General features: G+C 37.4%; 1 pseudogene; it reads left to right on the forward strand.

Moving 5' to 3' along the window:
* Positions 1-9,290: 9,290 nt before the first annotated feature.
* On the forward strand, positions 9,291-9,408 carry LOC129877929 (5S ribosomal RNA; annotated as a pseudogene).
* The last annotated feature ends 14,619 nt before the right edge of the window (positions 9,409-24,027 follow it).

Raw genomic sequence — 24,027 nt, forward strand, 5'->3', positions numbered from 1 at the left:
CCCTATCCTTATTGAACTTTTGACTTGAAGCATTAGATAGATTAAAATTGGAGAACTTTTGTCGAAACCGAGAACTTCCATTTCCACCATACCTATGATAAGATTCACCACCAAACATTAATGAGAGTAGCCACCACTTCCTTTCCGTGCCCTTTTTGACTCTCTAGCCTTCTCCTTGAGTTTCTTCTTCAATTTTCTTGGCATGATTCATAAACCTTGAGATGTCCATCTCCTTTATGAACATGGTAGTTCTACACTCTTTTACCACCAATTACAAAACACCCAAAATAAACTTACTCATACAGGCTCTAGATTCGGCAACCATGAACATAGCATATTTTGACAATTGAGTTAACTTCAAGGAAATTTTTTCACGTTTATATTACCTTGCTTCAAGTTGATGAACTATTGAATTTTTACCTACCTCAACTCAAGAGGAAAGAAATGTCAAGAAATGCATCGTTGAACTCTTCCCAATCTAATGGACCCACATTCTTTGCCCTTTCACCCTTTTATTGATCAAACTAAATTTGGGCCCTCCAGCGGACTAACTCCCCAGATTTGAATAATCTTGTGAATACCCTCTATGAAATCTTGTGGATCATCATCAATCTTTAAGCCAAGGAACTCTAAAGTGTTTATCCTTATGAAGTCACAAACTCTAGTAGCCATCGTACCCATATTTGGGTTTACAGGAGCAACAACCTCGTGGTATGATTATGCTTCCATAGCTTGGGAAAGCCTCTCTAAACTCAACATGAGAGAATTGCTTGGCTAAATGATCATTAAGAACCTGTGGAGCTTGTTGCTCCTCATTCACATTTGCATTACCATTCCTTCTAACTTAATCTCTTCGTAGAGGCATGAAGTTGTAAGCCCAAAGAACAAGAGTTAAAAGGAACACTTAGAGAGTTCAACTCTATCACACGACGTAAGAATAATGAAAGAAGTAAAGTTTTCTAAACATCTCACAACCTCTAATTCATAGATGTGGAGTATGTCACACCATGAAGAAGACATTATTTTATATTGCATGTCACACGCCCTATGACACTTGAACCTTAGGCTCTGATATAAATTTTGTCACGATCCAAGCTAGACTCTAGATATGACCCAACGATAAGAATCCCAAGGGACTCTAAATAAGCCTCTTAACATACATAGAAAGACATATATACCATGGAATCAAAAGTAAACTTTAAATGAGGAATATGGTCTCAACCAAGAAATTTCAATATAAGAGAATTCAAAACATAATAGTCAAAATGAGTTAAACATACTCCTATAGTCCGAAAATGCCTCTACTAGACTTAGACGGAGATATATTACAAGCCCTATCTCACCCAAAACATAAAAAATAACATGAGTCTAAAAGTAAGAAAATGGCATAGTGGGTTCGACCTCAGATCATGAGAACTTATCAAATCTAGAAACACCTAATGGAGACCAAAACTAGCCACATGGATGAGTAGGAGTGTCATGACTGATTTTATGAAACAATATAGGTAGAAGTATATGTTAGTACATGGAATGTACTAAATATGTGAGAAATATGCATAACAAAAAAGACATCATAAGCATGATAAACATGAACATGAGATGCATGATCAAAATCAAACAAAATGTGAAGTAGATCAAAGAGACATAGGATAAGGTCAATTTATCATAAAAAGACATCATTTAAAAGCTTGTAAGAAAATATAGTCATTTCGTAGGATATGGACCAATACCGGTAATAAAACCATGTGGTTTATAACATGGAGTTCGATGTAACTCTTACAGCGAAAAATGTGAGGCTTCTTGTCAAGGTAGACTCAATATCGTTAACATCAGGAGCTACTTGTGGATCCACTATCTAAGTAATTTAAGATAACCTATGAGGGCACATAGTGTAGAACTACAAGTTTCTACTAAAAGCTCTGTTGCGAAGCCTTCTTAACAAGCCCTCTCGTTACTAAGTTAAATCCCCATGAAATTGATAATATAAATTATCAACATATCATTAGGAAAGGAAATAATAATATACCTATTCATATTCATAAAATCATATAAGATTATATGCTTAAATTATGATTTCATAACATCATTCATAAAGAGACTACCTTTCTAAGCATCTAAAGTATGATTTCATTCATATTGTGAGAAACCCTTTCACAATTCATTGACACATGCATGAAAACATCCTTAAAACATCATTCATTACTTTCATAAAACATTTGTAAATCCTTCATAAATTTCATGATCATAATTCATAGTTCATATTAAAACTTACTCATAGGCATAATGCATGGGTCCAAGTGAAATCAATTAAAAATTATGTATCATAGTAAATTCATGCACAATAGAGTAGAATAACATTAATTAAAATCAATTAAAAAGGACCCATGAAGAATTGACATAAAACACTCATTGAATTGAATGATATTGAATTTGGAGAATTGAGATCTTTTTGTGTCACAACCAAAGCCCTAGGTCCGATAGGAAAATTAAAATCTAGAGGGACCCTAACAAATCCTCTTAGCATATCATTTAAAAGCATACATAAGGTAAATAAAGCAAATAAGAAATAACAAAGATATGGAAGTAATGTCTCAACATGATAGTCTCGATATAGGATAATAACTCTCGAACCCAAATAGAAGACAACATAGACTCATCTAACATGCCTCTACTAACTAGATGGGGGTGTAAGACAAGCTCTCAGCTCACCTATGACAACATAAGAAAAGTCATAAAAATGATGAAAAGATAAAATTCTTATCCTTGAAGTATGAGGACTCACCAGCAATAGAAAAGTAAAGATCAACTCTACCCACGAGTGAAGGTGTGTGAAGATCATCTGACCCTTCATTGTCATAAAATATAGGTAAAAGTATGCATTAGTACATGAAATGCACTAAGTATGTGAGAAGTAAGCATGAACAATGAATATAGGACATAATTAATATGAACCATTAGATGCATGACCAGTATATTAAAAGATGAGTAAAACCATGAAAACCTTAAAAACATCATAATCATATGGCCAATGCATCAAAAATAGCATCATGACAACTTTATACCTTTTCTTTAACTTGATGTGGGATAGGACCTTTAACCAAAATATAAGACCTTTTGAGGTATAACAATGAATCTGATATGCCCCACATCAAGAAGAGAAGGCTACCTTGCGAGGATACACTCCGTGATGGTACTTTCTCTAACTTTGTGCTATATGTGAATCATCTAGCTACACCATATTGGAACTTTAAACCTACACAGGTGTGATAGTTAAGGAGTAAATATTGATACTAGGATTCCTTTGGATAGCTACAATGGCTACCAAATCGAACCCCACCTTAAAGTATTCTCAGTGCTTAGTCATTATCCCAATAGAAATTTATTAAAACATAGTCATTAAAATTATTAGGATAGGTTATAATAGATGAGAATCCTTTATTATAAAATAAACGTAAGAGTAGATCATCTATCATCTTCATCATGACTGTACGAGGAAAACCCATCACAACCTTTGAACTTTCTTAATACGAGTGTGCGATATTTTACCTTATCTCACTATAATTTCTTGCTTAAAGAATCATTGAAACATTATTCATAATCCTTCATGAGTCATTAATAAATCTTGGATATCATTCATAAAACTATCATTGAATTCTCTTGAAATTCATGATCATAATTCATTGAAAATATATTTAAAACTAGCATATAGAATAGGTCATTAAAATTCATCTTGAAATCATACAATATGATTTGAATTGTTCATAACTTGATCAATAATCATAAGATATATCATGAATAAAAAGACCAAATGCAAAATCATGAAATTAGGGCTTTTAAAAGAAGAATTCATAAGAAATTTTGAGAGAAAAACTTGAGATTCCATGGGTGAAAAGACCCATGGATGAATCCCCACATGCCTTTGATCTAGGAAGCCCTAATTTTTCTCTTGATTAGAGACTTGACTCAGATTTCCTTTTGAATTACTTGAGGAAGAACAAGACTCTCGAGAGAACAATTTAGAGAGAATATTTTGTATTTTGAGTGTTTGGGTGAGAATGAGAGGGTTATGAGGGATTAGGCTAGTTAATAGGTTAGAATAAATCCCCCAAAATAGTCAATATTCATTAATGATATCTTAGGAAAAAGACCAAAACACCCTTGAACCCAACTGAAATGTCCCATGATGGTGGTCGTGGTGAGGGACTTAGATTCTGGTCTCAAGAGGTAATTTCCATTAAGACCACCACAGCTCGTGGTGCCCCTCGTTGTCCATACCCTTAACTGAAATCAAAAGAGTTGGTTCATGGGTGTCATCACAGTTCGTCGTTCGCACCACGAGTTATGGAGTCATTCATGTTCCTTCTTTCCAAATTCCATTTCACCAAGGCACCTTCACGGTTATTCTCCATAGCTCATGAAGAGAATCATGGCTAGTGAAGGGCTCCGTGAAGGACCACCTGATTCCAAAAGATGAGATTTTCTAAAAAACTTCCTCTAAGCTATGGTTTCCTACTTTCCAACTTTTGGGGTCTTACAATATGTCCCCCTAGGGAACATTCATTCTTGAATGGGAATCAAGCTAGAATGAATGGAATAGGAAGAGACATAAGAGCCCAACATGAATACAAAACATATCGAAAATGCATAAACACATGGAATATTCCACCTCAAGGTAAAACATGACTTTTAAACTCATTCAATGAACATGAATGCATATGAAAATAAGAAAATGACGGACACACATGGTTTGGGCTAGTTGGATCATAAAGGAAATCAGTACCTCAACTCCGAATAGAAGGAAAGAGATGAGGATATTGTGACATCATATCGGCTTCAGCTTTGCATGTACAACTTTCCACCTCTTGTTTCTTTCATAATACCTTAACTAAAATTATTTCCTTGTTTCTTAGGTTTCTAATGTTACACTCCGTACTTTGATACCTTAGAATACTTCTTAAACTTCGCAAGTTTTTGGGAAGGCTCTTAAGTTTCTTAAAAGTCGTTATGTGAGTCGGATAGTTAATTATGCTATCAGATAACTCCAAGGAAAGGAGAACAAAATGCTTCATAATAAGGAAGATTAGAAATAGGGTTATAAAAATTCGAAAGGAGTTGGAGGCCGAGAAATGAGTCGTAGGACTCGATTGACTTGCGTAAGCTATCAACTTTAAGGTCTTACGTAGTTAAGCTACTCGAGTGCGTGTTGACACTAAGTAGCAAGGAATACATAGGCTCTTAAAGTGCGACGAAATTACGAACCCACGGAAGAGAAATAAAGAAATGATGCACCAACTTGAAGCAAGTAGGTGACTCACCTACTTAACACATGGCAGCACGTGATAGGTACACATGGCAGCTCATGAAAGTGACACGTGGTAGCAGGTGACACACCATGGGGTGGACCCCACCTACCACATGGCACCCATGGATTGGTTGCATAATTGAGGTGGCTGCCTAAGGGGATGACATGTGTCACTCTTCAAAAAGATATATATCTATGTATGGATGACTATTAAGTCATTTTTAGACAAAACCTTGAACAAAAATAGAGATAAAAACGTGGAGAAGAAAGCAAAGGCAGCCATGGTTTGGACAAACACTGCGGTTAGTAAAATGAGTATAACTCCTTGTGTAAGGCTTAGTTTTAAGTTATTCAAGATGTTTTGGAAAGATATTTCATAGGTATATAACTTTGATTTAGACTATACAACCCATTTTTGCTTTTCTCACCTCGAAAAATGGTGGTGAAGCATGGGGGAGCTGCTGCCCAGATTGTGTTTTGGAAATCCTACACGGACAGCTGTGCGTATTTTGGTCATATATTTTCGTACAAAATTGTTGTGGGGGTAATTCAAATTTTTTTGCCACCTTGATACAGCTATATATAACTTTCATTGAGGCCACAAATCCTCTTTCACTCAATTACCCCTCCGAAACTAAGCGACAATATAAGACAGTGGGCTGTCCAGATTTCACATCTTGGATAGTTTTGGCGAGTTTGACAAGTTTAACATAAGGTAAGTCCTTTCATTTTATATTGGAGTTTATGTTATTGTTATATGGTGTATTAAACCCCTTTTATGCTGCTCTAAGTTTAAGAATGTCGTAGAAATGCTCGACATTCGAAATAAACTAAATTGGAATTGCTATAGTTAAATTATCGTCGAAGGATAGTGTTGTTCGTGTGAGGTGCTGCTGCAGTGGTTTGAAGTGTTGTTACAGGGCCTAAATATGTTATAATATGGGTTAGGGTGCTTCTGGTTTAATCCACATGACCCCTCGTTGCGTATAATGAAAGGCGTTACAAAATAAAGGCTAGACGTCCTATTGTGCTACCGTATTTTTGAATAAGTTGTTTGGAGTTTATGTTGTATATTGTTGGTGTGAATCGTTGCAGGTTGTTGTTTGTTGTTGGCTGTAAGTCTTAGGGACCTAATTGGAAATTTGGATAGGGCACATTATAGGGGAGGTGCTGCCCAATTTTCGTCGACGCCTTAGCGAATAACAGAACTAGTCGGGGAAACGACTAAGGAAATAGATTCCATTAATACTAAGATGTAACCTAGGGTGCTGGAAAGTAAAACGGGTTGATATTCATACTACTTTCATGTTGAATAGGTTCAAAGGACAGCGAGGCAAGCGGGATAAGGAATAATTCAGACAAGGTATGTAAAGCTATTCCTTCTTTTGGCATGTTTTGGTATAAGTATGTAAAGCCTATCTGTTCTTTCTTTTGGGCATGTCTTAGATCCACGTGACAAGTGATATGTATATGAAGCTTGGGGTAACTCTATTGAGCTCTGAACATGATTCATGATTCATAATTCGTGTTCACTGTTGAATGTTAAGACTCTTAAAGTAGTTAAGCTTCCATTCGTCAAGTCTTCTATATGCTGAGAAGTAGTGTATGTAAAGTTATTCTTCCTCTCTTTTGGCATGACTTAGATGTAAGTATTATGTATATGAAGTTTGAATTTATTCCACTCTTAAAACTCTGAGTGTGAGTTAAGGCTCTTGTTCACTTCCTACTGATTAGAACTCCTGTAATTTCAAAGTCTTCCATGTGATAGGAAATGGTACATGTAAAGCTTGTCTTTTTCTACTTCTAGAAAGACTAGACTAAAGTTACTATAGGACATGGATTTGGAAATAGCCCCATTTATAGATTCTGGATGTAACTCGTGACTTGTACCCACTTTTGAATGATAAGGGCCTTGAAGTAGTTGAACTACAACCCTTAAGCCTTCTATAGGTTGAATAGTGTTGGAATGTGTAAGCTCCTATACCTAGGGGCTCTTGAACATGTTGTATGGTGATATCTAAGGGATGTTTGATATGTTACCGAGTTTTGCATGCATGTATATGCATTATGATATATATATGGATCGGGTCGAACGTACCTCGACACATTTTGCTATGTAAGGATCGGGTTGTACATTCCACGACACATTATGCATTATACGGATCGGGCCGTTGTACCTCGGCATTATTACGCATCATACGGATCGGGCCGTCGTACCTCGGCATTATATGGATTGGGCCGTCATACCTCGGCATTGTTATACGATATATGGATCGGGCCATCGTTCCTCGGTATTATTATATAATACATGGATCGGACCATCGTTCCTCGGCATATACTTTCTATATACAGGGATCGGACTGTACGTTTCACAGCGTTAATAGCATATATATACCTATCATGATAGATGATGTGTTTGTAACACAGGGTCCCCGAGTGGGCCGGATACGGTATGTGATAATGGTATACATAACTTTATTTTATGAGATGCAGGTACAGTACCCTATTAAATGCTATACTTGGTTTCCTACATCCCTGTTTCAGTTGTTATCTCAAGTTATGTTATGCTTATATACTCAGTACATGTATCGTACTAACCCCCCTTTCTTTAGGGGGCTGCGTTTCATGCCCGCATGTACAGATGTTCATTTCGGCGATCCGTCAGTGTAGTATTTCCGCTCAGCTATATTGGAAGAGCTCCACTATTTCGGGGCCTAGCTTTTGGGTATTGGTCCTGCGATGTATATATTTGTTTATGCAGGGGTAAGGCGGGGGTCCTGTCCTGCCATATGTTGTCGTTTCTATTCTTAGAGGTCTGTAGACATATGTGTGTGGGTTGTTTAGGTGTTTATTTCGGTTATGGCTATGCGATATGTTGTAAAAGCTATTATTTTGTGGCAGCCTTATCGGATGGCTTTCCCTTTCATGACATGATGCAAATGAAAGAGGCCACACGTGTATGAATATTTTATCACCCACTGGATGCAAATGAAAGAGGCCACACGTGTATGAATATTTCATGACATGATGCAAATGAAAGGGGCCACACGTGTATGAATATTTTATCACCCACTAGGTTTATGTGCTTGGTTCCTATATCTAGGAGTCTATATGAACATAAAAAAGTTTCAACGTATTGAGGTTTTTTTGAGCAGTGTCACATTATACATAGTCCAATTTGACTATAGTCGATAGTTACGTAAACGGGGGTCCAGGTCAGACCCCAGTTGCGGCCCACGGGGTTGGGTCATGACAGAAGTGGTATCAGAGTAGTTCTTCCTTGGAGTTTCTATAGACCGTGTCTAGTAGAGTATTCTTTATCGGTGTGTTTTGCACCACATCTATAGACAAGAGGCTACAGGACATTTAGGATGTTACCTTCCTTTCATATCTATGATCGTGCGATAGAGCTGAGTCATAGGGAATGAAATTCCTCATACTAACTTGTGATTTCAGCAGAAGGACAAAATCAATAGAAGAAGGGTACTGACGATATTAGAAGTTACACAGCACGCAGGTAAGCAAGGAACGAATAATAGGTGCCAGGTAAGGTATTGAATTACGGTTGACATGTAAAGTTGAAAATTGAAAGGAAAAGTAGACGAAAAGTCTAAACAGGTGCAGTTCGAGTTGAACATACGAGGTAATTCCATCAGTTTATGCTATTATTGATATTGGGCGCTCTGTGAGGCTGCGATATGACATGATATGATACGTATATATGTATCTTTATGCATATTGCCCCTGTGAGGCATTGTTGGCATTTTCTGTGTGCAAGTGTTGAGATAGTAAGAAGTACAGAGGAAACTCTGCCCAAATTTCCCTTGAAATAAAAGGAAAATGATTTAGGAAAGACTGGTAGTTCTGGATAGAATGATATATTAAGGATAAGACTAACTAAGAACGGTAACTTAGGCGGTACAGCTTGGCCTACTGGATCAGCTGTTGGGTCATCGTCTTCTTCGATAGATATGCGCCCCACAGGGGAGGGTGCGATCATACCAGCACTAACGTACCGAATCCCATCAGAACTCCGAAGTTAAGCGTGCTTGGGAAAAAGTAATATTGGGATGGGTGACCCCCTGGGAAGCCCTGTGTGGCTATGATATGAGATGATATGCATGTATATATACGTTGGTCGTGCATGGCATTGTTTATATAAAGAAGTATTATGGATACGTAACTCCACCGTGAGAGATGATAAGACCCTTTGAGATAGGGGATGTAGCTTTGCAAAACAACTAGCGCATTGCGAATTCATTAAAGGGACAAGTGGTACCTACTGGCATAAGGCTAGGACTATGACAAAGCTAGGGACACCGAGCGTCGGAAGTTAAGTACTGCCTATTTGAGAATTGGAAACGACTATAAACCCTAGCTAGTTATTGATCAAAATAAATGGAAAGTAGCTTCGAATAAATTGCTACGTGACTCGAGTACCCATAATTAGACTGGATTAGCACCTCATGATTGTGTTAAGTTGTCGTACCTAGGCAACCAAAGGTATGGAAGATATAAAGGAAGGCATAGATATGGTGCAGTTTACCGAATGTGTTGGAAAAGAATCATATGTATTGGAAAATTGGAAATAAAGGCGTAAGGTAGAACACAACAGATAGTGACATGGGTACACCCTAAAGAGGGGAAGTGGCTTCAAGTGAGATCCTATACTGACACGAGTTAATAAGATCTAAAGGCCAGCAATAAACGGATAGAAGCCATGATACCGGAGACAGTGCGGAGAATTAATAGTAAGGACTTGAATAGTATGACATCAAAGAATAGGTGCATACAAAGGGGATGAATACAACAAGATAATTACGATGAGAACTTAAACATACTCTAAGGAATAGCCAGGCTATACTCGACTGAAGGTAAGATGTTGGTAACAAAGTTACTGACTACTAGTATTGTGGTGTACAAGCAGCAAAACAAGAAAAGGACGAGAGATCTCTCCTATACTGGAATATGAGGAAACTCAAGGGTAAGTAGAGAAAGGAAGTAAGAAACGATACAGGTTTACATACAAACTAGTATGGTGATGCTAAAGCATCTTTCGGGCTTCTTTAACCTCCTACACATGTTCGTGTAAAGGGTACAATATGATGTGTGGTAAAGGAACTGGAAAGAAGTAATGGAAAAGAAATATCACCTGTTCCCTGTGCCTACAGGTAATCTACCTTCTTAAATAGACTATACGAGTTAATACAAGGCCTATGAACGGCAGCCAATACAGAAGAATCCTGAAGCACTCGTAAGACCTTATGAGGCTAGTTAACATTCGGGGACGAATGTTCTAAAGGGGGGAAGGATGTTACACCCAATACTTTGATACCTTAGAATGCTTCTTAAACTTCTCAAGTTTCTGGGAAGGCTCTTAAGTTTATTAAAAGTCGTTATGTGAGTCGGATAGTTAATAATGCTATCAGATAACTCCAAGGAAAGGATAACGAAATGCTTCATAATAAGGAAGATTGGAAATAGGGTTATAAAAATTCGAAAGGAGTTGGAGGCCGAGAAATGAGTCGTAGGACTCGATTGACTTGCGTAAGCTACCAACTTGGAGGTCTTACGTACTTAATCTACTCGAGTGCATGTTGAGACTAAGTAGCAAGGAATACATAGGCTCTTAAAGTGCGACGAAATTACGAACCCACGGAAGAGAAATAAAGAAATGATGCACCTACTTGAAGCAAGTAGGTGACTCACCTACTTGACACATGGCAGCACGTGATAGGTACACATGGAAGCTCATGAAAGTGACATGTGGCAGAAGGTGACACACCATGGGGTGGACCCCACCTACCATATGGCAACCATGGATTGGTTGCATAATTGAGATGGCTGCCCAAGGGTGTGACACGTGTCATCCTTAGGGGATGACATGTGTCACTCTCCAAAAAGATATATATCTATGTATGTATGACTATTAAGTCATTTTTAGACAAAACCTTGAACAAAAATAGAGAGAAAAACGTGGAGAAGAATTCAAAGGAAGCCATGGTTTGGAGAAATACTGCGGTTAGTAAAATGCATATAACTCCTTGTGTAAGGCTTCATTTTAAGTGATTAAAGATTTTTTAGAAAGACATTTCATAGGTATATAACTTTCATTTATATTTTACAACCCAGTTTTGCTTTTCTCTCATCGAAAAATGGTGGTGAAGCATGGGGGAGCTGCTGCCCAGATTGTGTTTTGGAAATCCTACACGGACAGCTGTGAGTATTTTGGTCATATATTTTCGTAAATAATTGTTGTGGGGGTAATTCAAAATTGTTTGCGACCTTTATACACGTATATATAACTTTTATTGAGGCCATAAATCCTATTTCCCTCAATTACCCCTCCGAAACTAAGTGACAATATAAGACAGTAGGCTGTCCAGATTTCACATCTTGGATAGTTTTGGCGAGTTTGACTTTTTAACGTAAGGTAAGGCCTTTCCTTTTATATTGGAGTTTATGTTATTGTTATATGGTGTATTAAACCCATTGTATGCTACTGGAAGTTTAAGTCGTAGATATGCTCGACATTCGAAATAAACTAAATTGGAATCGCTATAGTTAAATTATCGTCGAAGGATAGTGTTGTTCGTGTGAGGTACTGCTGCAGTGGTTTGAAGTGTTGTTGCAGGGCCTAAATATGTTCTAATTTGGTTTAGGGTGCTGCTAGTTGAATCCACATGACCCCTCGTTGCGTATAATGAAAGGCGTTACAAAATAAAGGCTAGACGTCCTATTGTGCTACCGTATTTTTGAATAAGTCATTTGGAGTTTATGTTGTATATTGTTGGTGTGAATTGCTGCAGGTTGTTGTTTGTTGTTGGATGTAGGTCTTAGGGGCCTAATTAGAAATTTGTATAGGGCACATTATAGGGGAGGTGCTGCCCAATTTTCGTCGACGCCTTAGCGAATAACAGAACTAGTCGGGGAAACGACTAAGGAAATAGATTCCATTAAAACTAAGATGTAACCTAGGGTGCTGGAAAGTAAAACGGGTTGATATTCATACTACTTTCATGTTGAATAGGTTCAAAGGACGGTGAGGCAAGAGGGATAAGGAATAATTCAGACAAGGTATGTAAAGCTATTCCTTCTTTTGGCATGTTTTGGTAAAAGTATGTAAAGCCTATCTGTTCTTTCTTTTGGGCATGTCTTAGATCCACGTGACAAGTGATATGTATATGAAGCTTGGGGTAACTCTATTCGTGAGCTCTGAACATAATTCATGATTCATAATTCGTGTTCACTGTTGAATGTTAAGACTCTTAAAGTAGTTAAGCTTCCATTCGTCAAGTCTTCTATATGCTGAGAAGTAGTGTATGTAAAGTTATTCTTCGTTTCTTTTGGCATGACTTAGATGTAAGTATTATGTATATGATGTTTGAATTTATTCCACTCTTAAAACTCTGAGTGTGAGTTAAGGCTCTTGTTCACTTCCTACTGATTAGAACTCCTGTAATTTCAAAGTCTTCCATGTGATAGGAAATGGTACATGTAAAGCTTGTCTTTTTCTACTTCTAGAAAGACTAGACTAAAGTTACTATAGGACATGGATTTGGATATAGACCCATTTATAGATTCTGGATACAACTCGTGACTTGTACCCACTTTTGAATGATAAGGGCCTTGAAGTAGTTGAACTATGACCCTTAAGCCTTCTATAGGTTGAATAGTGTTGGAAGGGTAAGCTCCTATACCTAGGGGCTCTTGAACATGTTGTATGGTGATATCTAAGGGATGTTTGATATGTTACCGAGTTTTGCGTGCATGTATATGCATTATGATATATATATGGATCGGGTCGAATGTACCTCGACATATTTTGCTATGTAAGGATCGGGTTGTACATTCCACGACAGATTATGCATTATACAGATCGGGTCATTGTACCTCGGCATTATTATACATCATATGGCTTGGGCCGTCGTACCTCGGCATTATTATGCATTATATGGATCGGGCCGTCATACCTCGGCTTTGTTATATGATATATGGATCGGGCCATCGTTCCTCGGTATTATTATATAATACATGGATCGGACCGTCATTCCTCGGCATATACTTTCTATATACAGGGATCGGACTGTACGTTCCACAGCGTTAATGGCATATATATACCTATCATGATAGATGATGTGTTTGTAATACCGGGTCCCTGAGTGGGCCGGATACGATACGTGATAATTGTATACATGACTTTATTTTATGAGATGCAGGTACAGTACCCTATTAAATGCTATACTTGGTTTCCTGCATCCGTGTTTCAATTGTTATCTCAAGTTATGTTATGCTTATATACTCAGTACATGTATCGTACTGACCCCCTTTTTTGGGGGGCTGCGTTTAATGCCCGCAAGTACAGATGTTCATTTCGGCGATCCGCCAGTGTAGGATTTCTGCTCAGCTATGTTGGAAGTGCTCCACTATTTCGGGTCCTAGCTTTTGGGTATTGGTCCTGCAATGTATATATTTGTTTATGCATGGGTAAGTCGGGGGTCGTGTCCTCCCATATGTTGTCGTTCTATTCTTAGAGGTCTGTAGACATATGTGTGTAGGTTGTTTAGGAGTTTATTATACGTATAGGATCTCAATCAAAACTTCCACATATAAGAGACTCTGTTACACACCAATACTCTCAAAAGGTAAAAAGGAGCTAGGATCACCAATAAACTTTCTCAACAAGGACACATAGAACACTGGATGAACTGATGCCAAATTAGAAGGCAAATCCAACTCATATGCCACCTTGCAAATCTGCCTTAAAATCTTATAGGGAACAACATAGTTGGGACTTAGCTTCTCCTTCTTACCAAAATGCATCATACCCTTCATGGGTGAAATTTTCAAGTAAACGCAATCACTCACCTTAAATTTAAGTTCTCTTCTCCTCACATGTAAACAGGACTCTTGTCGTCTGAGCAGCCCTTAATATTTCTCTAATAAATCTCACCTTCTCTATAGCCTAATCCTCCAACTAGGAACCTATCATCATAACCTCACCAACTTTGCACCAACCAATAAGTGATATACACCTCATACCATATAAGGCCTCAAATTGGGCCATATGAATGATAATTATTATTATAAGCAAAACTCTATCAATGGAAAATGATCATACCAATTACATTTGAAATCAATGACATGGTATCACAACCCAACCCCGTGGGCCGCGACTAGGGTCCAACCTGGACCCCTGTATTTGTATCTATCAGATATAAGAACCAAACACATGAACCAAACACATGAACCAGTGGGTGATAAAATATTCATACACGTGTAGCCTCTTTCATTTGCATCATATCATGAAAGGAAAAGCCAGCCGACAAGACTGCCATAGCATAGTAACATTTACGACATATCGTACAACTATAATCGCCCAAAACTCATGCATTACCCACATACACATGTCTACAGACCTCTAAGAATAGTAACGGTAACATATGGTAGAATAGGGCCCCCTTCGTACCCCTGAATAAGCAAACATATATATATGAAATGACCAGTATCAAAGGTTAGGCCCTGGAATAGTGGAGCACTTCTAACATTGGTGAGTGGAAACCCTAAGCTGGCGGATCTCCAAAATGAACATCTGTACCTGTGGGCATAAAACGCAGCCTCCTAAGCAAAAGAGGGTCAGTATGATATATGTATTGAGTATATAAAGCATAAAATACCATAACTGAGACAACAACAAAAATAGGGGTGCAGGGGGCAAGTATAACATTTCAGCATCTACCGTACCTGCATTTTATAAAATAAAGCCATACATGATATCATTGCGTACTGTATCCAGCCCATTTGGGGACTTGTGTAATAACTATATCATTTTGTCATCATAATAACGTATATACCATTAGCACTGTGGAACGTACAATCCAATCCATGTATATAGAAAGTACATGCCGAGGAACGACGGCCTGATCTACATATCTTATAATAATGCCAAGGAACGATGGCCCAATCTGGATATCTCATAATAATGCTGAGGAACGATGGCCCCGATCCGTATATCATGTAATAATGCCGAGGTACAACGGCCCGATCCATATATCATATAACATGCAATGGAACGTACGGCTCGATCCTTACATAGCAAGATATGTCGAGGTACGTTCAGCCCGATCCATATATATAATAATGCATATACGTGCATGTAAAACTCTGTAACATATCAAATATCCCTTAGATATCACCATAAAGCATGTTGAAGAGCCCCTAGGTATAGGAGCTTACACATCCCAACACTATTCAACCTGTAGAAGGCTCAAGGGTCGTAGTTCAACTACTTCAAGGCCCTTATTATTCCAAAGTGAGTACAAGTCCTAAGTTATACGCAAAACCTATAATGGAATCACCTCTAGCTCATATCATATCTCTCTTTACTTACCTTAACTATTTCAACAGAAGGACGGAATAGGCTTCACGTGTACTACTTTTAGTCATGTAGAAGACTTACAAGTCCACAACTCAACTATCGCAGGAGTTCTAATATCGAGAAGTGAATAAGAGCCTTAACTCACACTCAGAGTTTTAAGAAAAGAATAACTTCAACTTCATATACATAATACTTACATCTAAGTCATGCCAAAAGAGAGGAAGAATAACTTTACATACACTACTTTTCAGCATATAGAAGACTTGAGGAATGGGAGCTTAACTACTTTAAGAGTCTTTAACATTCAGAAGTAAACACTAATTATGCTTCATGAATCATGTTCAGAGCTCATGAATAGAGTTACCCCAAGATTCATACACATATCATTTGTCACTTAAATCTAAGACATTCCCAAAAGAAAGAAAAGATAGGTTTTACATACTTATGCCAAAACATGCCAAAATAAGGAAATGTTAGCTTTACATACCTCTTACGGGTTACTATTAACACATTCGCCTCATTATCTCTTCCTATTTAACATGAAAGAAATCCTAGAATCAACAATCCTCGACTTTTCCAGCATCTTAATTTACATATGAGTATTCATAGAACTCATTTCCTCGCTCGTCTTCTCAACTAGTCCTTTAGCTAGTTAAGGCGTTACCAAAAATTGGGCAGCATCTCCCCTATAATTTGCCCTATCAGAATTTCCAATTATACTCCTAATAGCTACATCCAACCAACAACAATAACCTGCAGCATATATATATAAAATTTACATCAATCTTATACTACATAAACTCCGAATGACTCGCTCGACACCACGATGCCAAAATAAGGTTTCTAGTTTCCATTTTGCAAAATCTTTAACCGTATGAAGTGGGGGTCGTGTGTCTGCAACCAGAAGATCCCCCACCTCTTATAGAATAAATTTAGGCCCTGAAACACACACCACACAACCAGAAGCCGCCTCCAAACATACAACGCCTTACTTCGACTACAATTTAACTACAACGACTTCAATTTAGATTATTTCTTTCGCTGAGCATCTCCATGACTTTTTTATACTTACATCAGTATAAAATGTACATAATACCCTCCAAAAAACCCCATAAAGTCCAAATTTAAATGAAAAACCTTACCTTACCCGAAATTGGCCAAAACTAGCCAAAATTGTGCCTCGAAAACCTCTTTAGCGTGCTGGAAGTTGCGTGGACTATTTGCTGTCCATTTTGGCTGCATCAAGCTATGATTTTGTACTTCTAATACCTCTATATCATTTTGGTATATACTGGATAATTAATTTACGAAATGAAATTGGGACTTACTTTTTTTTTTCTCCAAGCCGTCCTCTTTTTCTCTCTAGACTTAGGGTCCTTTTTTTTCTGGTTGCTGCTGAAGTTTTCTGGATTGAAATGACCTTAAGAGTCATGTAGTACATATATATACATTGGATTAGGAGCTGACATATGTCATCCCCTAGGGGTGACACGTAGTAGCCCCTTAGGGTGCCACCTCATTCGAACTTCCAACCAAAAGCTGCCATGTGGCAACGTGGGGTCCACCCCAAGTAGATGAGTCACCTACTTGCTTTAAGTAGGTGAATCACCTGCTTGCTTCAAGTAGGTGTGTCGTCTCCTTATTTCTCTTCTGTAGTTTTGTAATCTCGTCTCACTTTAAGAGCCTATGTGTTCTTTGCTACTTAAGCTCGACGTGTACTCAAGTAGCTTAGTATGCAAAATGTCCCAAGTAATAGCTTTCACAAGTACGTCGAGTCCTACGACTTACTACTTAGCCTCCAACTTCTTTCGGATTTTTGTAACCCTATTTCCAAGCTTCTCTCTTATTGAGTATCTCCTTCTCCTTTCCTTAGGATTAATTAATAGAGTTATAGATTATCCAACTAACATGATGAGTTCTAAGAAACTTAAGAGCCTTCCCAGAAACTTAAGAAGCTTACGAAGCGTTCCAAGGTACCAAAGTATGGGGTGTAACACATGGGCTATCAACATGTCCCTTATGGTCTGAACGGTATGTTCGGCCTCACCAATCATCTGAGGATGAAAAGTTGTACTGAGCTTCACTTGAGTACCAAGACCCTTTTAAAAAGATCTCATAAAACTGAGATATAAACTTAGTACCTCGATCAGAAATTATAGACAATGGGACACCATGAAGGCTAACCAACTCTCAGATATAAATTTAGAATAGTCCTTGGTCGAATATGAAGGCTTAAGAGAAAGAAAATGAGCAAACTTTGTCATTTAGTCAACAACCACACAAATCGAATTATGTTGCTTATGAATATGAGGCAACCCTGTAATGAAGTCCATAGTCAAGGCTTCTCACTTTCAAGTAAGAATCTCAATAGCTTGAGCCAAACCTCCCAGGTTTTGATGCTCAGCCTTCAATTATTGGCAATTAGGACACTTAGCCACAAATTTTGCAATATCCTTCTTTATTCTATTCCACCAATACACTTTTCTCAAATTACGATACATCTTTATGGAACCCAGATAAATAGAATACAATGAACTATTAGCTTTGGACAATATCATTTCCCTCAAATAATCAACATCGAGAACACACAATTGGCCTTGATATCTCAAAATACCATCTCTCCCTTGGGAAATAGACTCAATGGATTTTTCGATAACTTCTTTTTTCAACTTAACCAAAGTAGGATCATTATCTTACTATACCATAACATTCACCACAACAGACGATTTGAAACTATTTTGAAAATAATACCACCATCTTCAGAAATACCCAATCAAACACCAAACGGGCTAATCTATGAGCATTTTGAACCAACTCTTTCTTCTCATCGTCAATATGGGCAACTTTATTCATGGAAAATTTACTAAGAGTATTGAAAACTGCATTTTCTTTTCCAAAATGATACAACACACTTATGTCATAGTACTTCAATGATTAGTGAATACATTCACATGGACACCATATAGATATTGTCTCCACCTCTTCAAAGCAAAAACCACTGCTACTAATTCCAAGTTGTGGGTCTGGGTAATTTTTCTCATGATTCTTGAGCTGCCTAGAAACATAAGCTGTCACCTTACTATTTTGCATTAGAACACAACCAAGGATAAGGGACCATAGACTATGGTGACCACCACGGGCCGTGATGCCTTTTGTGGTGACCCCTACCCTAAGACCTCAAAAAAATAATTCCAAGGCTAGGACCACGCTTCACCACCACGGGCCATGGTTTTCACTCCTTGAGACTACCCTGCAGGTCCTGCACTACGATCATGGTCCACGGACTGTGATGCCCTCCATGGACCTTAAAAGGTTCCACGGAGGAAGTTCTGAAACTGTTCCCCTACAACCTCAGGATTTCAATTCCAAGTCTTGCATCACAGATACCACCATGGTCCATTATGAGATCACAGACCATGATGGGTCCTCCGTGGTGATTTCTAATCCAGTTAAATAAAGGGTAATTTGGTCATTTCCCTATTTCTTCATTAATATATGTAGATGTTTTTGGGACTAGATTCATTATGAAATTATCCTAAATACTCCTAAACATATTATTTTTCCTCATTAATTCCCAAACAACTTTAAGACTTCTCTCAAAAGGTTTCTTCAAGAGTTCATCTTCTTTACCTGGTTTGACTAGGGTTTCTTCAAGAACAAATCTTCTTTTTCAATTCCAAGATCAAACTCATTCAAGGTATGAAGGGATTAATCTATGCGTCCCTTTTACCCATGGAGTCCCAAGGTTTGCATTCAAAATCTCATGAATTTCAATTGGGTTTGTAACCCTAGATTGATGAATTGCATTGGACTATTTCAATTATGTTTGTAATCATTATAAATGATCATTATAAGTATGTTTATAAATTAATAGCATGATTTTAAGTTGAATTATGAATTCTCATGCATGAAGCTATTTTTAATGGTGATTTACATGAATTATGATTATGAAGTCCGATGAATTAAGTTGATTACGTACTCAAGTTTTACCCTAATTTCAAGCATGAATTATGATCACAATTATGAATTTCATGCCAGCTGTGGGAAAGGTGAGTTAGCCTTATGTTGGTGACCAAGGAGCCTAATAATATGGACTATGCAAGTATGATATTGTAATGTTGAATTGCTAACACTCACTAAACACGTTTGTTATGAAATGAGCTACTCTATGAATGTTAAACCTATGTACAAGTTTCATGAAATATGTTAAGTATGATTATTATGTTATGTATTCTGTGGGATTTGATATAGAACCAAGCAGACTTTGAGGTGGGTGCCCTACCTAAAGCCTTAGTAGAAGCCTTTAGTCCCTTAAACTACTTTCCACCATAGGTTTTCCTTCATGGCTTAGCTAGTGGATTCACATATAGCGTATGTACATGACACGCCAAGTGGGGTAGAGTCTACCTTGGCAAGTATATTCTCCTTTCTTTCATTATATGGGGAGACATCGGGATTCCTTGTTATAGCTATCATGGTCATACTGTAGGTTATGGTTCTATCCTTCATATGTATATGTTCTTTATAATCTTATTTTTGTAACCATATCCTTCGAATGCTTTGATCATTAAGGTTTCCTCATGACTTTACTTATTCTCCCTTATCGTGTACATTGATTAATCATTGCATTTTATGATTTATATCGTTTGTCATGCCCTCATACTTAGTATATTCAAATGTACTAACGCATATTTTTGCTTACATTATCTTATCTTATTTTTGCATTTACTTTACCTTATTGATTCTTATGATATGTCAAGAGGTTTTGTTGGAACCCTTCGTGGTTTCAATCGTTGTGTTATGACTAGGCCCTAGGTCGGGTCCTGACAAACTTGGTATCAGAGCACAAGGTTTAAAATATCCTAGAGAGTCCAACATGTCACATCAAAAGTAGATTCTTATTTATGGTTTAGAGGCATACCACATCTATGAATTGGAGTCTATAAGGCATTTTAGGAAATCCTCACTTATTTCATGATCTATATCATACAATAGAGTGGTACTCTAAGTCCTTCCTTTCTAATCATTATTCTTTATGATTTTAAGAACAGCCACCAAGAGGAAAAATCCCTCAAGCTAACGGTCCTCTTCCTGATCAAGTAACTAATGAGGATTTCTTGACCGCTATTACTATGTTAGCTCACGTAGTGTCCAACCAAGGAGAAATGTCTCCTCCAAATGTGATCACACTATCTTAAAAAGTTAGAGACTTCACAAAGATGAACACTCCTGAGTTCCATAGTTCATAAGTTGAGGATCCCAAAAACTTTGTTTATTATGTATATAATATTAAGGATATTATAGGGATGTATTCAGAGAAAAAGGCGTAGATGGTAGCCTATCAACTTAAAGGTGTCTCTTGAGTGTAGTTCGACCAATGGAAGGCTGAAAGAGTTGAAGGAGGTCTCATAGGTTTGGAGAATTTTAAGGTTGCATTTCTTGACCGCTTCTTTCCAATTGAAGTAAGGGAGGCGAAAGTGTTTGAAATAATCAAAATCAAGAAGGGTTATATGAGTGTGAGGGACTATGACCGCAAGTTCATGAAGTTGTCCAAGTATGCTTCTACTTTAGTATCCAACTCTCAAGTTTAAATGAGTAAGTTTATATCGGGGGTTTGGATTTTATTGTAAAGAATGTAAGGAGGACATGTCATTAAAGTAAATAGATCTATTTTGGCTCATGACTCATGCCAAGCAAATTGAAGAGGAAAATCTCAATGAGAGAGCTAGGATGACTAAGAAGGCCCAGATTGAGGATGGATTATCTTTTGATAGAGCTACGGTGCCTAAGTATCACAATGATAGGGAGTCTAACCCTAGGTACAAAGATGATATTGTTAGGGTTCAAACTTATCCTGCATGCCATAGGTGTGGAAGTTACCATCTGAGAGATTGTTGTAAGGCCCTGTAAGTTGGAAAGTTGTAACCAAAGAGAAAAGTCTCAAAATTTTGAACTCATCTAGGTAAATAATCCCCTCTACGACTCATAGCGCCTTCTACGACTCATAAGGTGGGGTCGTAGAGCGACCTTTAAGAAACAATTTGGAGTCTTCTTCAAGACAGTTTTACGACCTTCCAAGATGAGTCATCCTCAAGAAAACGGTTCATAGAAACCCCTCGTAGGTTAAGTTCAGAGGCCAAGTTTCAAGGACCTTTTGGGCCAAGTCTACGAATTTGTAGGACGGGTCGTAAAAGATCAGACAGGTCATATAGACTACCTGTCACAAAACTTTAGAGACTTGAATTTTATAGGTTTTCAGACCTACAAAATGAGCCTTGAGAATGGACCATTCCTGAGAAGATGGGTCATATACAATGGTCATTTGTAAACTTCAGAGATTTGAATTTTTTAGTTTTTCAGACCTGCAGGATGAGCCCAAGGAACAAATCATTTCTGTGATGATGGGTCATATACACGAGTTGTTCTTAAACTTCAGAGACTATGTTTTAGGTTCTTTTTTTATGCTTGCAAGACAAGTCATTTGTACGACTCATCATTATGACAAGGACCCGTAGAAGGGTCCCGTAGGGCAAATTTTCCAAATTTAATAAACGATAATTGTGTCTTTTCCAAAGTTTAGTTCAATAAACCTAAAAACTTTTATGGACAAGTTCAAAGTCTAAAATCACTCTTCTATTTAAGGCCCCATCCTCCCTCCCCCTCCTATTCAATTCATTCTCTCAAAATTTCCAAGAAAAAAACTCACAAGGTCCCTCAAGGTTTCTCTCCAAATTCAATCTAAGGTTTCCAATTTCTTCGAGGTTCTTCTTCAATTCTTAGTGAATTCAAGCAAGGTATGTGGGTTTTCATCCATGGATTTTCAACCTAGTATTTCTATTTCAAATGATGAAATCTTATGGGCTTTTACATGATGATTCCAAATGCATATATTATGTTTGAAGTTTATTTACTTAAATTGATATATATTGACTCTACATCTCATGAAATAAATGGCTTTGTTAGATTTATTATATGAGGGATTGAAAGATAGTTTTAAAGTGTATATGGTGAGTTGTTTTAATATGTTTCATATAATGCATCTCCATCACTCTCATGCATTAAATGTATTTGAAAGTTATACGAAATGAACCCATCTAGTCTCCTTATGTTGAAATAAAGTTGAATTGAAAGTTTTGACTCCAAATGAAAGTTTATAAATCAAATGCCTATGTTTAAGGAAATCTTGTGAAATGATTGATTGATGATGAAAGGGCTTTTAGCCAAATAAAGGATTCAATATGAAAGGAAAATTCTCAAATATTTGAATCAAATGAAATATTTCAATGAGCTATTCCACCGATGATGATCTGATATCTAAAGTTATACAATGCTTATGTTATTATGATATTTAAATGTTATTCTATGGAATTAACCTAGCACCAAATGTAGCATGTAGATGGGGACACTACCTAAGGGGTCCTTAAGTAAAGTCTCATGTTGCATTAACTATGCACCAATATATGAACCCTTATAGGCCATTTAGGCTAGTGGATCCACAATTAGCCCTTAAAGTCAAAATTAAATAATGAATGCAAAATTGACGCAGTTTTACCCGGCAAGTAGTATCCCTGTGACAACATAGGGGGTTATGTTGGATTCTATGTAATAGCTCACATCATCTTAAATGTCAGTTAAGGTCGCTTCCCCATAAAATAAAAGTTTTAAGAATTCATATGATGATTTCTCATGCATGCATCGACTTATGCATATTGCATATACATGTCTCTCTCTTATGTTCTTCATTTTATATCATGCTCACATACTTAGTACATTCAATGTACTTATGCATATTTTTGCCCACATGATATTACTATGTAGGGACCAATATCGCTCCACACCTTCCTCCGTGTGGCTAAGTTGAGCATTGAAGGATTCCACTTTGGTGAGTTCCAATGTTCCAGGAATGACACTCCTATCTTACCTAGCTTATGTTATGTTTAGATGTTTAAATTAAGTTTAGTGTTTTAACTTAATCTTGAGGGTGAGATAGGGACATGTCTTAGCTCCTATCAAGTCTTAATGTAGAAGGTATTGTTGGACATAGTAATGGATATTATGTTGTCTTTGACTCTTATTAATGTGAAGCCCTTTAGTCCCTTTATCCCTTATGTTCTGCTCGATTTTTTTATCATTACTAATGAAATTCTTAATGAATGCTAAGAGGCTTGGGTGAGGTACCTCTAGGTGTCTCACTTATCGTGTCACGTCTAGGCCCTAGGCTTGGGTCATGAAAAACTTGGTATCATAGTACAAGGTTTTGAAATGGTCCTTAGAGTCCAACATACCGCATCAGATAGGGTTGTGTTCATGGTTATGATGCATGCCACTACTATGAATTAGAGACTAT

The sequence above is a fragment of the Solanum dulcamara genome, chromosome 12 (assembly GCF_947179165.1).
Source record: "Solanum dulcamara chromosome 12, daSolDulc1.2, whole genome shotgun sequence".
NCBI lineage: Eukaryota > Viridiplantae > Streptophyta > Magnoliopsida > Solanales > Solanaceae > Solanum > Solanum dulcamara.